Source organism: Drosophila willistoni, assembly GCF_018902025.1.
Source record: "Drosophila willistoni isolate 14030-0811.24 chromosome 2R unlocalized genomic scaffold, UCI_dwil_1.1 Seg167, whole genome shotgun sequence".
NCBI lineage: Eukaryota > Metazoa > Arthropoda > Insecta > Diptera > Drosophilidae > Drosophila > Drosophila willistoni.
The window spans coordinates 18,484,745-18,502,686 of record NW_025814050.1 but is presented as its reverse complement, the minus strand read 5'-3'; the positions used below and the strand labels follow the sequence as shown (position 1 = coordinate 18,502,686).

The 17,942-nt window shown below is 32.8% G+C and overlaps 1 protein-coding gene across 3 annotated transcripts in view; it reads left to right on the top strand.

Moving 5' to 3' along the window:
• Positions 1 to 11,305: 11,305 nt before the first annotated feature.
• LOC6642231 (trissin receptor) overlaps positions 11,306 to 17,942 on the top strand; it is a 50,246-nt gene continuing 43,609 nt past the window's right edge. Inside the window, exon 1 of one of the 3 annotated variants that reach the window (XM_047010489.1) lies at positions 11,306 to 11,609. The gene's annotated coding sequence lies outside the window, so the exon portion shown is untranslated. The remainder of the gene's footprint in view (positions 11,610 to 17,942) is intronic. The other 2 variants (XM_023175848.2, XM_023175849.2) reach the window with 2 other exon arrangements.

Below are 17,942 nucleotides of genomic sequence, written 5' to 3'. Positions count from 1 at the left end.
CTTTTCGCGAAATTGTTTATTTTGTAAATTTTTGCCAGTTGAATAAATTAAAAGTAAGTGGTAGAAGCCACCGCAAATTTGTTTAGACTAAAAGTGGGAGCCACAGCATCAGCGACAGGCATTGTCCTTGCGGCCCAATGAAGCTGAAACTGACAAGACATTGAGGATATTTTCAGGGTTGCCTAAAAAATCATTTAATTAAGCAATAACATGAAAAGTATAGTATAAAAAAAGTATAACAAAATGCAAATAGACGTGAAACTATTTAATCAGCGTTAAACTAAAGTTCTTTTAAACTTTAAGAATTCGAAAACAAAATCTAGTCCAAACCGAACCCTTTGACAACCACAAACTAAAATGAATAGGAAACTAGAATATAGAAAGAATCTACAGCAAAATATATATATAAAAAAAAAAAATATCAACCCAAATGAAGTAGCAATTGAACCGCAATGCGATTGAAACCACAAATGAAAAGCAATTTTTCCATCAATGTAAATAAAATTGATTGGGAAAATCTGCAATATTTGCCATTTTCACTAATTTTCAAGTCATTGCCAGCCCTGAAAGAACTCTTCATTCGTACTTCATTGCCTGCCTGGCAGACTGTTACCCCAACCCAGAATGGATGTCTTCTTCTGGCTGTGTCTTTGTCGTTCTCTGTGTGTGTCTGAGTTTACAGACTGTCTCTCGATTGAAGCGTCTTTTCAACGCATTAATGTGAAAAATTGGCCACATTTGGCGAAACGTTTATTCCTTTTCCAGCCACCAGCTGCTTAGACACAAATGGAGAAATGGGAACGCCCCCAAACAGTTTCACAGTTCGCCCTCCCCCACCACAGGCTTAATGCTGTTAGCCGTTAGGCGATTGATTGAACACTTAAAAAATTTGCCCATCTTATTGATGGTCGTATGCGTTGTATGTGACTGTAAGTCGGGGACCTTTCGTGTAAATATAATTAAATAAATCAGCCTTTAAGAGCTGTTATATGGCCATTAAATATTATAAGTGCACAATTGAAATGCAGACAAACTAAATCTATGGCATGGCATTGAAATTGATAGCATTTGACACACCCAAATCGATTTGTTTGTCCTTTTTTAAAGTATGCAAGAGGTTAAAAGAAGTTTTGTAAAAACTTAAAGGCATTGTATATGCGGTTAATAATGAAAGATTTGCCAGAACAAGGCCGTTGAATATTCAATTTTTGTTCATTGACTCTTAGATGTATCTACCTACCATCTTAAGTTACATTTACTATATGTTTGAGATTTATTGATTTATCAATTAAGAATAACATATATGTATTTCGGATTTTACTTTTAACTTGCGTTTTAGGTTACTCGATATTTTCTGTTGAAGAAATGTATTATGTGCTTATACTTAGTAGTTTAAAATAAGTACACTTGACTAACTGACTTTTACCAGTCATTATTGAAATAAAATCATTTGAGTTTTCAGATAATTCGAGAGAATTAAAGAAGCTATCATTCTTTAATTAATAACATTAATTTAAGTTAATTTTTGAGTTTTAGATCAGTTTTTTTAATTTGCTACCAATTTATTAAGATTTTATATATTCGTCCGGTGTTTGACTTTTCAAATATAATATTTTGACATTTTTATAGAAATATCAGTTTGTTCTTAGCATTTCTGAAGAAAAGTGAATATGCAAAAATTGAGTTTATTTTATTCCAAACTACTTTGGAAAAATAACTTTCCACAAAACATCTCATAATTTTTTTATTAGCCATGTCGAAAATACGATAAAGGGTAAACCATTTGACTTCAAAACTTATTGGGGATCTTAAAATGCAGAAACTCATTAAAACTAATATTTAGGGACTCCAATTTGGACAGCAGAAGAACTTTTATAGGATCACAAACTAATTAGGGGATCGTTAATAGCTAAAACTTATTAGTATACTCTTAATAGCTTACTCTTATTGCTAGGGTATAAGAATAAACATTTCCTTTAAAGGCACATTCATTAGCCTTCAAAATTTCATTCTTTTTGTTCACAAACAGCAAAGTCAGAACTTTTTTAAATAGTGCAATGGTAATATCATATATTAAAAGTAAGGTATGTGCATAAATATGCTTACTGGGTAAATCAGTCATTGTTGATGGACTTTAATAATTGGTCAAGTCTATGCAGTATTAAATGCATAGTTTATATTTTCAATACCAAAAATGAACTACTTATGATTGAGTTAAATATGTATTCTTATGAGCTTTTTACTAATGCTACAAATCTATTAAAATATATCTTCTGAAAAAGCTAACTTGAATGATAATATCTGGTCATCTCTTTATATAGAGAATTCTTTTGAAAATGCTTTCTGAAAACCTCAAGTAAAAATCTCTGTGTGCGGTGAAAGGGAAAACAAAGATGGTGCACAACAAATGAGTACACGGCTAGGCACAGACACACAAACACACACTCGTTTATCTATCTCTCACTTAGAATGTGTGTGCGTGTGTTTGTTATTTTTGTTTGTGCTTTATGCGCCATTGCCGCCACCATTCTGAGATTCGCCATTTGCCCAAAGGGTTCATTAGACTTTCCGCAGCTCAACAAAAGCGTCAAAGCCAATGAACGTATAAAATGCATGTATATGTACATAAAAGAGTGTATGCAGAAGGAAGGTAAGGTAACAAAACATGCAAAACAAAACAAAACAAAATGAAGAAAAATAATACCAAAAGGTCTGAAGATGAGGATGAAAGTTAAAATAGTCGGCAACTGCAGCAAATGCGGCAAAAATGGCACAACAGCAAACAAACGGCGAGTCAAAGCTATGGCATATGGCCTGGTCTAAAGCGAAATGAAAGGAAACGTGACACATGACATTGGGTGCTGTGGCTATGGCAATGCGCCACAAAGTATGCAAACCATCAGGCTGACTCGGTCTTAACCGCATTACGGATGCCCGAGCCCGAGCTCGTGCTCTTGCTGCCATGCCATAGAAAAACTTTAACGACCACTGGGCAAACTTTTTGAGCAAAATCAAAAGGAAGAAAACTAAAGCCAGCTAAGGCTAAGGCTAGGCAAGGTATGTACAGCTTGAAGACAAATCGCTTGTATAATTGTCGATGCCTTTGGATATTTGGTTGCCGTTTATTCCTTTTGCTTCTTCCTCTTTGCGAAGGTCACACGTACACAGACACAACACACACTCACACAGATTTTCGTCTTAGCCGACAATTTTATGCCGCTCTTGGCTGTCATTATTCATTAGAATAAACAACGAAGTTTTGCCCCATTGCTGCCTGGTTTCAGACGTTGTGTTAATTAGTAAAATAATAAAGTTTTCTATTGCTTTTAGAAACAGTTTTCTCATCATTTCAATGTGTATAAAAGGAATATGTAAGAAAATATCATATATGAGAATATAGTTCATGGTATTCTATTTGTAAAGCAGAAATTTTTGACTCATTATGTAATCATTTACCTAGTATTTACTCTGCTTTGCTTCAAAACAGACACACAGATCAATTAGTAACAAGCTGAACCCATACACGATATTCTCGACATGATTTCTTTTAAATGCCGATAAGCTATATTATTATAGTACTATATCTGAATTGATCTCACTTTACAAGTTCAGACTGTGTGATCAAAACATCAGTTGACTGTCCTGTTTTGTTGAATCGGTGAACTTCCCTCAAGAGGAGTAGTGGTAGGAGATGAGCTGAAGAAAACTGTTCATTTCCCTTTTTAATTTTTCAAACTTAACTTAATTCACAGTTTCTTTTAAGTTTCTTACTTAAGGCCATGCTCAGCAATGGACTATACATAGGAAGAACCAATGTGACTTAACGATATTTTTATTAAATAAACAGTGTAAGTAAACCTGTAGAAAAATATGCCGAATATGTGTTGAGTTCGCCCACAGCTTTTTCTTTTTGTGATATTTAAGCCATCTGAATACTTTCTTTTCATTTAAATTACTTAACTAGCTGCTCTAAGAATTTTTTCATTTCTGTTTTGTCATGGTTACATTTTTTCTAATTCCAAGAAATTTGCTTGTTTTTATAAAACTTCCAGGTTTATGTTTACATCTTTTCTTGTTGTTGTTGAAATAAATTGTTGACGTTATGCAACTTACATTCTTCAGCACTTTTATTGCTTCTCAGATTTCTCATAAATTTCTTACAGTTTTGCTCTGCATTTTAAAATTTGAGTTTATAGTGAAGATGACTTGATAAAAATATTTTTTTGTTGCTTATATCTTCAAGGTCATAAAATGAGTTATTTTCCATATATGTAGGCCTAACAAAATAAGGCCCAAATAAATATTTTATACATATGAACTTCGTTCACATATTTTTTGTTTGCGCAAACAAAATTTTTAAAGATTGTTTTTTCTTTTTATGACAGGAAACCGCAAAGAAAGAACGAAAACAAATTTATTATTTCGGATTTAAAGGGCCAGCAATTTTGAGGGCAGCTTCCATTGCTTTCGTTTATTTATGTACTGCAACATCAATCAACATGTGACCCAAAAAAAAAAACAAACAAAATATACTCAAATATCAGTCTAAATGGCCGAATCGATATGGCCACGTTCAAAGGGGGTGTTGTCATATTTATGACCCTTTACCAATATGGAGCAAGAATCTACGACTCGGCGTTGAGTTTTGATTTGCAAAGTTGTTGGCCACAAAAAGGTTTTCAAGGACTCACACTGGCAGGAACATTTTTTGATGTTTGCGGTTGAAGAAATACAGGACAAAATGGGTCGTTATTTTAAATAAAATATTTTGGTAATGACATGTATTTTTCTTATGGGTTTTATTTCAATCTTTTGAATCAGCTGGCTAAAGGTCATTTGAAACAAACAAAAAATCAACTAGTTATTCGTATTATGGAATATAATATCCTCATTATTTTGATGACGATGTCGATGCTTCTTCCACTAATCTGCCTACGCTTTTCGGACTATGAAAACAAAGACTTAACTTGGAAATTATAATTCCCAACTAGTTCGAATGCTTGAGTAGTAGTATACCCTTACAAAGCTTGTTTTTTCGAAAGAACTCGAGGCCACTCATTCGATAGATTATTTTGGTAATATTTAATATTGGTTTTATTTAAGGACATTGGTTCCAGGAGATGAAATATGGTCTTATGTAAAGACTTTATAATTATAACTAGTTGTACAGGGTTGTTTCCTTTCGATTCATTATTGAACTTCAAAGCCAATCAGTAAGTGCAGACATGACTCATCTGGGTTATGTAATTGAAAAATGTATAATCCTTAAGACTAAACAATGGTTTTATGTTAATGGAATGAAAACTATTTAAAGAGTCTTCTCAGATAATGGACTTTTGCTTTGTTTCCTGTTGTCTGCAGTCAGCTAAAATATATAAAAATCGATTTAATATACAAATCGTTAAAACCACAATTTAAGGCAACTTAAAATATTTGCTAATCATCAGAGCTCCAATTAAGTTCTATAGGGGTCTACATATGTAAATACTTAAACTTTTCTTTAACATTTAAAACTACCAGTAAAGTCTGTGTCTCTACATAGATTTGATCAATGCAGCTTAATGTTTGCTTTTGATGTTGGTTAAATCAGCATACACATATGTATGGATTCCACTTAACTTTTGCAGTAGCATGGAATTAATTGATTCATCAACCGCTGCTTTCTTTGGCAACAGATGAGTCCAGCAGTGACTGGAGTTGGAAATTTATATTGGACTTGTCCTCCATTGCCATCTTTGCCATGGTTTTGCTCCTGCTGGTTCTTCCTACGTCTCCTTTGCCTCATTAAGGTTTTGTGTTTGTCAATTGCTGAAGCAAAATCAATTAACTTTTCAATTGAATTGTGACTGTATGGCTCTTTCTCTCCACTCTCTCTCCCTCCCTCACTCTGTATATGTGTGTGTGTGTGTGTGTGTGTGTGTGTTTGAGTTTGTAAGGTTTTTGCATTCTCAAAATAAAAAGGCAAGAGAGAGAGAAACAAAAAATTGATATTTAAATTTATATTCTCAGCGCCATGCTGCGACACAAATTAAATTTTCATCCAAGTGGCACCACATACCAAACAGATCCATGGCCAAAGTTTTCCATTTCTTCCCCTATTTTCTCTTATTCAGTATCAAGGCTCCTGGGTACACATACTTAAATTATTTACCCTTAGCTTGGGTTAGACCACACTTTTAATACCTTCGATTCTTTTACTACTTTTATCCTCCTATTGCATCTTCTTGTAAAACTTATGACTACTTTTCTACTTGAAGTTCGCCATTGAACATAGGATTTCACTTGCAATTCGATTTCTGATATAAGGAAATGTAAAGCATCTGCTTGGGGGACGATTGAAAAGTTGTGAGAAATGTGAAATGGTAATAGTTATGGCAATACAAATTTTGGGTGATGAGCAGTTCTACTTGAATATTTGATGTATTTAAAAAATCTTCTTTTAACTAAGTCTTGAAGAAGAATTGTTTAGCCTAACAAATGCTAAAAAGAAGACGATATATAGAAAATATATAGTATAAAATCGGGATGATTTTTATAGAGCCCATTACATTGTTTCTATAAGAGAAGTGCTCAAGCATTTTGTTTTGAATTCAAAATTATAATTGAAATATTATATTTGAAAACTAAAGTTGAAGGGAAAGAATCGGCCTAAAAATAAAAAACAATAATTTATAATGTTTACAAAACATAAATTAAGTAGTGAGATTGTACATAAAAATAAAAAATTTCAATTATCAAACATTTTTCTCTTTCTCTCCCCCATAAATCTCAATCTTCACTCGTTTTCATCACATATCTCATACTTTAAGCTTGAGGTTAGCAAAGTTGGCTTGTCTTTCGGTTAGTTTGTGGTTTATGGTTAACAAACATTGGCCATATTGCCATTTAAATTTTCCATGCTGCTTGCTCCCTAATGTGCTAAACCAAAGACACAAAATCCAAAAGGAGAATATCAGCTGCTCTTGCTACTGATGGTGACCACAGTTTGCAATTTCCACAGTTGGCAATTGATTTTTGTTTGTTAACTTTTATGCAAGCAAATCTTCTTCAGCTTGCAATTTCTTCTCCTAGTTTGCTCTCTCTCACACACACACACACACACACAGACACATACACGTCTATATACATATAGCCAGCTTTAGCGCTTTGTTCAAATTTTCAGTATCAAGTTCATGTTACTTGTGCCCACTTGAGTCAAGGATTTGTCTACAACATAAAAATGGCATCACCATCAACACAATCGATTGAAACTTTAAAGTTTTCAATGGAAAAACTAGCGGGAATATTTCATGTGGAAAAAGTGAAAGAAAATTTGTAGTTTAAAGCTTCTGCAATGCAGAAGAAAATTAATGAGTTGGACATAATGGGACTCATTCATAATTTCTACTAGTTTCCATAAATTGTCAATAGAAAATTTGAAAAACAAAGAGAGTTAAATTTGGTCGAAATACTTACAACCTTCTGAAAAAATAAATAATTAAATAACTTAAAGAAAAAAATGTACATCGAAATATTGCAGACACTCCCAATTTATCCATATAAATCATAAATAAGTTTAAGCCGAAGAAAAAGCTGCCTTTTATTAAATCAAAGTTATCCATAAATAAATACAGTGAAACCTCGATATAACGAATCTGAGGGGGATCGCAAAATTATTCGTTATATCTATTGATTCGCTATAGGTACTGAAATGTAAAACCTTAGTCCTTTCAAGGGACTTAACAAAAAATTCGTTATATTGGGTTTTTCGTTATAACGAAGTTCGTTATATCGAGGTTTCACTGTATTTCAAATATAAAAATGAATTTTTTTTGTTTTTTTAAGAAAATTATTACTAAATGGGTTTGCATTAAATTCTATAATCATTAACACTTAATTAATATTATTATTAATTAGATTATATTTTATAATGCTTTTAAAGTGTTTTCATTCTAATTTTATTACCATAACCCACTAAAATCTCTTCCTCTTGCAATGAGCAGCCACAATTTTCAAAAAGCATAGCCTACTTTCCAGCACTTAATTACCGGAAATTCCGTTGTGCGCCCCAACTTCCGCTCTGCAACAAGAAGAAAGAGTGCATTTATTTTGGTTGGCATCGTTAAATCATGTAATACCCTTCCTACTCATTATTTTTTTGCTCACTTTCGGCAAATTTCACCAATTAAAATCGATGTGTCTCAAGTATTCAGCAAAAACCAAAAGGACCGAGTGTCAAAGGGCAATTTTAGTTTTATTTTATTATTTCATCTATTCTTTAATTTTTAGTGCCGAGCACGTTGTGAAATTAATGAGCACGCGCTAAGTAAACACACACAGTCATTTTCAAAACATCAACACCATCTTTCGACACACACACACACAGACACACCACTCTGCCGCACTACCCCAATGATTTCCACTTAATTGCAATGGCCATAAAATTTTGCGCATCCTTCGGCTGACTGAAATTTCGATTTTTTTGTCCTCCTTTCTTTTTCTATGTTTTTTTTTTCTGTTGTAGTTTCTGCCGTGTGCACATGCGACTGCATTAATTACGCCTCCCGTTGCCACGCCCACTCAACTCTGGGGCAAGTCATTGACGTTGTCCTTGTTGTTGTAGGTTTTATTTTTTTTTTTGTGTGTTTTTTTTCTGATTTGCTGGCTGATAGTTCTGAGCTCTGACCCTCTGTTCTAGGTTCTTGGTTGTCCGTTTCTGGCTGCTGACCACCAACGGGCTCGGACGCATTGGTGAGTGAGACAATGCATCACGGAAATAGCCCAAAAAGTGTTAAGTGCTTTTGGCGGAACAAAAATACCTGTCAACTTGATGTGCTGCAATTGAATGGACGAGATTACAAAATTGCAGGCCTTGGCAGGTCAATTTTCAATTTTTCAGCAAGAGAATATAAAATGCTACACATTTAAATCACATTAAAAATGTCCACTAAATTTAGGTTTATACAAAATTTTATACTTTTAATGATTGCATTAATTTACGCGACTTAATCTGTATAATTATTTGGTCTATGTTTAAAATTACTGTCAAATCGTTCTTACTAAAACCATTATTATTCCTAAGGTAGATAGCAGAAAACACTTTATGTTGGCTGCTTTGAACGACATTACAAAAAGAAATATAATAGTAAAATAGACGTATAATCTGTATAAGAAAGTTATTTATAAAATACACACTTAACAAATTTTTATGATTATAAAAAACGTTGTTTATGAAATCAACTTTTACCAAATTTTTATAAATACCTTTTTATTTTTCTTGACCCCCTATAAAGTTTTTTTTGTGGTTTAATATATTAAACATTTTTATTTGTGTTAATTTATGTAGTCGGATAATCTGTAATCTTTTAAAACAATTACAATTCGACTAGAAATATAATATTAAATCATTTTGATTGTTGTTAAACTACTATTAAATGCTTTTACGTAATAAGAAATGCAAATTTTTAAACAAAAACACCTCAAAATTCCGAATAGAACAACTAATGCGAGTAAGAATTATTTTACAAATCTTATTTCTTATTTTATTCTAATAAATAAATGTCATCGAAGATATTGGACAATTGTCCAAATCCTTTTTCGTAGCAGAAGCATAATTAAATTTGCTAAAATGCATTACTGAATCTATACCGATTCAACATGTATTTGTTTTTAACTTTTTGCCAATTGTTTCTATATAATCTGACAAAATCGGGAATACTGCGCATGATCTGTGAGAGAGCCAACCAGAAGCACAACCGGCGAAATTTCGCGCCAATATACACACACACACACCCACATGCACAGAGCAAAATAGCAACAAGAACAACAACAGGCACAACAACTTTGTTAGTAGTTCAAGTTCAATGCAACAACAACAAGGACTGCCTCTGCTGCTGTCGCTGTCGCTGCCTCTGCTACTGTTCAGCACGTGACGCCAATGTAAAACCTACCACAACAACATTGCCTCTGTTATTGAGTTAACAGAGAGCCAGCGCTCGTTAACAGTGGCCAAAAGCGAATGCCGCTCGTTTTGCGGCTCGTTCGCCAACCGTTAGAATGTCGCGATAACTCAAACGTTTCAGACGCGAATAATGCCAAGAATATTTTTCCATTTTGGTTATTACCATTTCTTGGCCGTTCGCGTTGCTCTATAACAAGAATTTCGGAAAACACAAAAATCAAAGTGTTGACTGTGCGCGATTTGGGATATTGAAAAATTAAAGAACAAAAAGCAAAGAAATTTTGTGAAAATCCTAAGACACGTGTTTTTTGAAAAAACATGTGTGAAAAACTTGATTTCTATATTTCCTTTGGAATAAAGTGAAAATATTCGAAAATTCATGGACTTATCTAAAAAATAGGACAATGAAAGATATTGAAAACTAATAAGCAAAATCTTCGAACTTTCGTGAAGTGATTTCAAAAAAAATCTGTAACATATATGTATGTATATTTATGTGTTTAGATTACGACCTTTTTGAAATTTATATATATAAGAACTAAAAAAAATTCTTAAAAATTGTTATTCAAGTAACAATTAAAAAGGAAATAAAAAACGACAAATTAAATCTTAATTAATATGGATTTTTCTCAACATTTTTTTTGTTGTTAAACACGGTCTTTTTAACGATCGGCAGTGTCGATATATGTAAAAATAGAAATATGTTTATGTGTCTATGTACTTGTCCGATTTGATTGAGGTATTAAACTTTTTGGTAGGTGCAAAAACCATTAAAATTATTAAATGAAATCGTTTGATGAAATTATTTTTACTATGCAGCTATTTTTGCTGTTTTCATTAAGTAAGCTATATAAATTACGATCTGTCTGTCGGCTATATCGTATTACAATAGGTGTTAAATTTATGTATATATAAACAGTGGCATAATGAGAGGTGGACATCGGGGATATTTTTCCTCAGACTACTCCTATATGAAGGAGTTTTTATAAAGGACTATAAAAGGAGGCTTACATTCGGTACCTACGGCGATCCGATTAACTTAAAAGTTTCATATTCTTATTAAAAATTAAGTACAGAGAAAGATCCTTGAAAAGTCCATAGAAAGAAATTAAAAAAGATCTGTAACTGCTAAATTTTTAATTTGTTTAAAGGCTTAAAAGCATATTTAATCTCTTAATTGTACTTGAATTAACACAATAAAGCCAATCGGTGAAATTTTTTTAGATTAAACTTAAAATCTGAAAAAGAAAATCAATTTGCCAAATAACCAAATGCTTGAAAAATCAAAGAAGTGAATATCTGAATCTTTTCAACCAAAAAAGTCAATTGAAATTTTACGAAGAGTGTACAAAAAAAAAAAAAAATACCAACAAAAAATAAAGTTTCCATGCATGAGAATAGTGAATACAAACAGCATAAAACTCCTGTGAAATTGTCCTTTGCATGTTAAATCATGTGGAAAACTAGCATTCACAAAATGCTTGAAACAAGCTAAAAAGCAAAGTCAAGACAATGTTAAGAGGGCATACATAAAACTATACCAAAAGCAAAAACAGAATAGTCAAGGGTAAAACGGAGAAAAAATTTAATTTAATTCAAAACTAAACACATAAAAGAACAGTTTGGTTTTAAGAACTGTCAGCAGCAGCTACTTTTAACTGTTCACTTGGTAAGTTTTAATTCTTTTGAGTTTTTTTTGTATTATTTGACCAGCTTATGCAATTGCATTAGATAGTAATAAGATTTATGTTAAATTTTTCTAATGAATTCTATTGAAGTCAAAGTTGCCCCATGAAAAGAGTATTATATTATTGATGAGAAATAAAGTATTAAATCTAAGAAAGGCAATGATATAAGATCTAACATTTTCAGTTTAAAGTATCAAACGAAATGTTATTCTTATTCAAAGTTTACCAAATGTGCAATATTTATTTAATTTATAAGCAAAGTTATGACTAGTTTGACAGCTTGATTGATTGAAGGGCGATATTATTGATGTTTTTTCAACAATGACGTAAAATATCTTGTATTTGTGGTTCTTGATTCTTTTAAGTTTATTGGAATTTTGATGTCATAACTTTTGTGACAACTTCTTCACTTAATCTTATATTCTTTTTCCTAGTAGTAGTTTAAAAATATAGTCTTTGTTTAAAACTAAGCATTCTAAGATGACATAATGCGAGAAAATTTTCCATTTGAATATGCAAAAGACTGTCGAAAAATTGCAAACAATGAATAATGTTTGGAATCTCCTCTAGATCAAAATTGTGCATCGAATGTTCAAATGTTTTTTACAGACCATTTTTTTCCAGCAAGTCATATAAAAATTCAATTTTTGATGTCTAATTGCATACTTTAGGGGACTGTTGCTTCTCATTTTATATGCCTAGTATACATGACCAAAAACACCCTATATAATGTAGTCATAGTCAAGATACCCGACCAAAAATATATTCTTCTTTTCACATCATACATATATGTATGTATATTTAACCCATAATATTAAGTATTTTAAAGTGAAAGTATTTATAGTCTTTAGAAACAAATGCAGACTTGCCTGTCAGGTGTAAGTGCTTTGAATTAAAAAAAAGAAATAAAAAATATTATTTGTCATAATTGAAGCAGTCTCTGCGGAATTTATATGATTTTAGAATAGCGAGCAAAGTAATTTATTATTTAAGAAAACAAAATTAAAGTTTCCTGATAGATGCAATATCAACACAACAATTTGTTACGAGTATTCCTTAATTTATCATTTGTCATAATTACAGGACTCTCTGCAGAATTTAAAACAAAAATGTAAGATTTAAACAATCGAATTTAATTAATTTTCCTCGAATTTTCCACACGTGTGTATAGATATTTATATATGTTAGGCACATAGATACACACTGTAGGTATGTAGATAATCGTAATCAATTCTTTCATTCCTTTCGTTTCGTGCATAAGAAAGAGAAAAAAAAAACAAAAAAAAAAAAAATCAAGCAAAAAAACAACAGGCAAATGATGGGAACCTACCAGGAGATATGACAGGTGCGCCCGATTTTGATTCCCTGATTGTGATTTTGATTTGCTTGTGCGTGATTCGATTAACAAATTTCACATACTCATTCGTATTTATATAGGAGTAGAACGCATAGAAAAACCAAACACAGTTAAATTAAGGGGGTCCTTTAGGGGACACTTTTTTAAATTGCAATAATCACTCGTGTTTTCTTAAGGATTGAATTGATTGAATGATGATGGTGAATAGATTTGTGGTAGTTGACTAAGTATATATATTTTTTTCTTTGGAGACCATTAGTTTAGGTTTAACATAGGGACTTGGCACCATAAAATCTTTGATTTTAAATAATTCCCAATTCATTTTTGAAAGTATAAATTACTTTAAATTTAAAAATGTTGGTTGGCTACATTATTATAATCATCCTTTACAAGTGCATGCGGCTTACATTGCGTATACGTTATTTCTGTGGGACAAGACTTGACTGTCTTGTATAGACCTTTAATATAAGCTACTTGAAGCTACACTGAAAGCGAAATTTAACAACAAAAACGTTTTATTTCTATGTATGTAAGCTTTTACTTTCCCTTGTTTTCAAATTTGCTATTAATATATAATATATTAATATACTCGTTTTGAGATAATCAAATTTCAGTTTATTACACAATGCTAGCGTGTGAAAATCCAGCTAATCATGTCGTGTAGAAATTAATAATTTAAGTTTCCTACTTCTTGGAAAAAGTTTGTTGAAAACCGAATTGTTATTCAACAAGAACAAAATTCTTAGCAGATGCTAACCAAGCGTTTCACACTTCTGAATTCCTAATCTATGATTAACCAAACTTCTACAAAGTTACGAAAAGGAAATTCGTGGAAAAACGGTTCATCATTTCTATGAAATGTGTCACGGGTATTTGTATGTATTAACCAAGGACAGATGTCATTTCTCATACCTTGAGTTCACCAAATATACAAGTACAGTTATATATGTATATAGAAGGTACAATAAATCATCAAATTTATGCTTCAATGCAAACAAATCGAAATGATTAAGTACGAAATAAAATATTATCTTTAGGCATTCTCGAGCCGAGTGGTTAAGTGCTTTGCCAAAAACTGAAACCGCAACAACACTCACATTTCCGGTAATTTCCTGTAACCAAAAATAGAGAAAGAAAATGGGGGGATAAAAAAAAGAAGAAGAGCTTTTAATGAATTCTTGTCCTCCACTCAAGTCATCTATTATAGATACGTATTGAGGAATCTGGATTTTCGTCGGAAATTGTTTTGTTTCGTAACAAGCGAATCAAATTATCGCCTTTGCGCCTAATTTTACTTAGTCAAATTAATTAAAGTAAATCTAAGAGCTAAGCACGAAACATTTTCCATTTACAATAATGTCCTTTTGTCATTTCGTGGAAAAATCTTCATTCCATTTCATTTCATCTAGAAGCAATCACAAGCCGTGAGTGATTTGCTGCCACTAAGTTGGCCATTTCAAACACACATAATTTGATTTTATTACGTTACAGAGACAGTTCTTGGCTTTCGTGTCTCTATAAGAACATGACTTTTCCCTTTTGAGTCATCATACCCTTGCAAAAAGGGTATATTAATTTTGGTCAGAAGTGTGCAACGCATAGAAGGAAGCATTTCCGACTATATAAAGTATATATATTCTTGATCAGCACGACGAGACGAGTTCATATAGCCATGTCCGTCCGTCCGTCCGTCCGTCCGTCCGACCGTCCGTCCGTCCGTCCGTCCGTCTGTCCGTCTGTCCGTCCGTCTGGATCAACGCAAACTCCTCCTAGACCGTAAGAGCTACAGAGCTGAAATTTTGCATGTAGGCTTGTATATACTGCAGGCGTTGTATATCTCGGATTCAGCCGGATCGGATCACTATATCATATAGCTCCCATACAAACCGCAAAGTCACGAACAGTGACTTTTCTCAATAACTTCGTTATTTTCTGAGCTGTTGTCATGAAATTTAATATTGGTGAGTTAATTACACATATAAACGACTGTGCCAAATTTGATCAAGATCGGGTGACTATATCATATAGCTCCCATAGGAACGATCTTTCGAAAACAGTGACTTTTGTCAATAACTTCGTCACTTTTGACGCGATTGCTTTCAAATTAAACATTTGTTAGTTTAATATATCTGTTAATGACTGTGCCGAATTTGATAAAGATCGGGTTACTATATCATATAGCTCCCATAGGAATGATCGGTGGAAAACAGTGACTTTGATCAATATCTTAGTTTTTTTCTATGCTAAGATTGTTTTCGCAAACATTAGCCTTTTTAGCTTGAACGTTTTTTCACTTTGATGGCTATAGGTAAGGAAAGAGTTACCATAAAAGTTGCAAGGGTATTCAAACTTTGACGCGGTCGAAGTTAGCCCCGGTCCTCTGGTTTTTATTCTCCTATAGTGAGGAATTTTGCAATATGCCACACACATACAAACAATCACGTAGCCACTAGCCCCCACAGTTGTACATTCAAGTGCCCATACAATGCCAGAGAAGTTGCCAAGTACTGCACAACAAAAAAAAAAAGAAGAAAAAAGGGTAATAAGATAAATTCACTGAAAAATATTTTTGCAAAAGGCCAAGAACAGAAGTTAAGCTCCGACCAACCCCAAAAGGCACAAAAGAGATTCAAATAAAACTATGCATCTAGACACAAGACTACTTTCCAGAGTTACTAAGCAAACAATTTAGATAAAAGTGGGGAATAGTGGTTACGATTTCATGGAACAATTTGTCTAATATTCTCCAAATGGTTGGAAACTTAAGCTGCACAATCTCTCGGTTTAAGTGGCTGTGGAGTGGCAAGAAATTTAAATCTTGAACAACAAGCACATCGAAAATTCGTTTTTGAAAAACTTTTAAAGAAATTTTAGAATGTTTTGTGAATAAAATAGTGAAATTGTTTATTGATAATTTAATTTCAGAAGAGTAACTAAAATTAGTGTAACTAAGGCAACCTTACGCAAATAAAAGAGTAAGTAAAGCATAACACCCAAAACTGGTATTTGAGTATACTATCTAAATGTATATTTGGTGTCCATCACTTTAAGGTTCAGTAGACTAAATCTCAATCTATAAAAATGGTAAGGCCAAGATCACGAATGTGGACAAAAGAGATTGGAGACAAACGCTAACTCCAAAATATTGAGGGAAACTAAAAGGTTCCGAGTGACAAATTAAATATAAGACACATCTTTTCTGTAATTTACCTAAACGATACTGCATTGACATTAATACAATGCGAGTGTATTCCACATCTTCATATAAATACACTACAGTATTATTTCCTTAAATCTAATTTAAAGCGCCTACATTGCAGCGATTGAGTCTTACATAATAACTATTACCCATAAGCTATGCTAAAATGGTGTAGTCAATCTATAGGCTCTTATCCAAAATGCATAAAAGTTCCTAGCATATCTTGATAATCTAAGTAGAATCAACTTTGGAAAACTGCAAAGAAATACATTAGAAAGACTAAATAAACCTTATGATATAATATTATTATTATTATTATTATTAAAGTATAGGATATAGTTATAAACTATCAACCTAACTATATTTTACAAGCACTGGCAACTAAGGCCTTCGGCTTAGACGAAAACTACATCCATACACTAGCCTGGGATTCGAACCCGGATCCTCGTTGTTCAGTTGACTAAATGACTGGGCCACTTAGACAACTCATCTACCGAGGACTGCTTATGATATAATATAGTAACTGAAAATAAGCTAAGGAATCGTTCGAATGAAACAATCTGTTAAAGTTATATATTAAAGCCTCAAACATATAATCTTTTCAATGTTTGAAGTCACATCTCATTCAGAACTTTTGCTTAAAGAAAAATATTTCTTATTATAGTCAGGGGTGAAGATGTTGAATTTCTCAAGTTTATATTCGAGTGACTTTTCTTATGCTTTGAACTTGTTTCGCTGTCAGGACTCTGTGTCGTAATTTGCCAGAGTGCAGTTATGAGTTTTTCGGTTTTATGTTTTGGTCCTTGGCACTGAGAGGCATAAAACTGCAAGTTCTGCGGGCTGTATAACCCGTTATTGCCAACCTTTTCAGACAGCCAATAAAATACTATAGGCCAAACGCAATGTGAAAGAATTCTTGTTCACTCTCTTTTTGTTGTTTGTTTTGGTTGGAGTAAGTTTTGAAGCTGCTGCATATTTCAGATGTAAATTACACGTTAGGGAAATCTACATATACACAAACAAAGCAAGTGGCAAACAAGGACCTGTAGTCACAGGATGTGGCCTATAAATAGGCACTACAAAATTATTCCAACGATTTGCATATGTTTGCATTGGAATGTTGTTTCAGCAAACTTGGACTTCGTCAAAGTTGGATTGACTTGCTTTTGCCATGGATGTGCAGAGCCTTGTCTACCGTCCTAGAACAAAGGCTAACCAACTCACCTGAACATTAAACCATTTCAATTTCCCCTATATTATCGCCACATTAAATCAGCTCACATTTGGGTTGACTTTTACCGCCTCTAAGCCAAACTATATTATACGGATCATTTATGGTTCAAAGACCGTCAATTTATCATATTTGTTTGGTTTCTGTTGCTTTTGCTGCTTGGCCTGTTTACATAATGACCCAAATAAACATGTTTCCAGGGTTGTTTGGTCCTAGCAATGGCTTTGGCTATGGCTATGTATAGCCATGTTTTTCATGTCCCTTGCATATTAATGAGGACTTTGTCTGCTCTTTAGGCTGAAGATAAATGTGTGTGAGACTGGTTAAACAGGTGGGATGAATGGGTACGGAATGTTGGCTTTTCACATTAGAATTTATGTGGTCAAGATTTTGGCAACTTGTATCTCAAGAGACCATATAAGACAAATGTCGGGAGTCTCTTTTAAAGGTGATTGCCATACAATTTCGTTTGGGGTCAACTGCCAATCAGTTAAGTATGAGTCGGTTTGTTTATTTAATATTTGTTT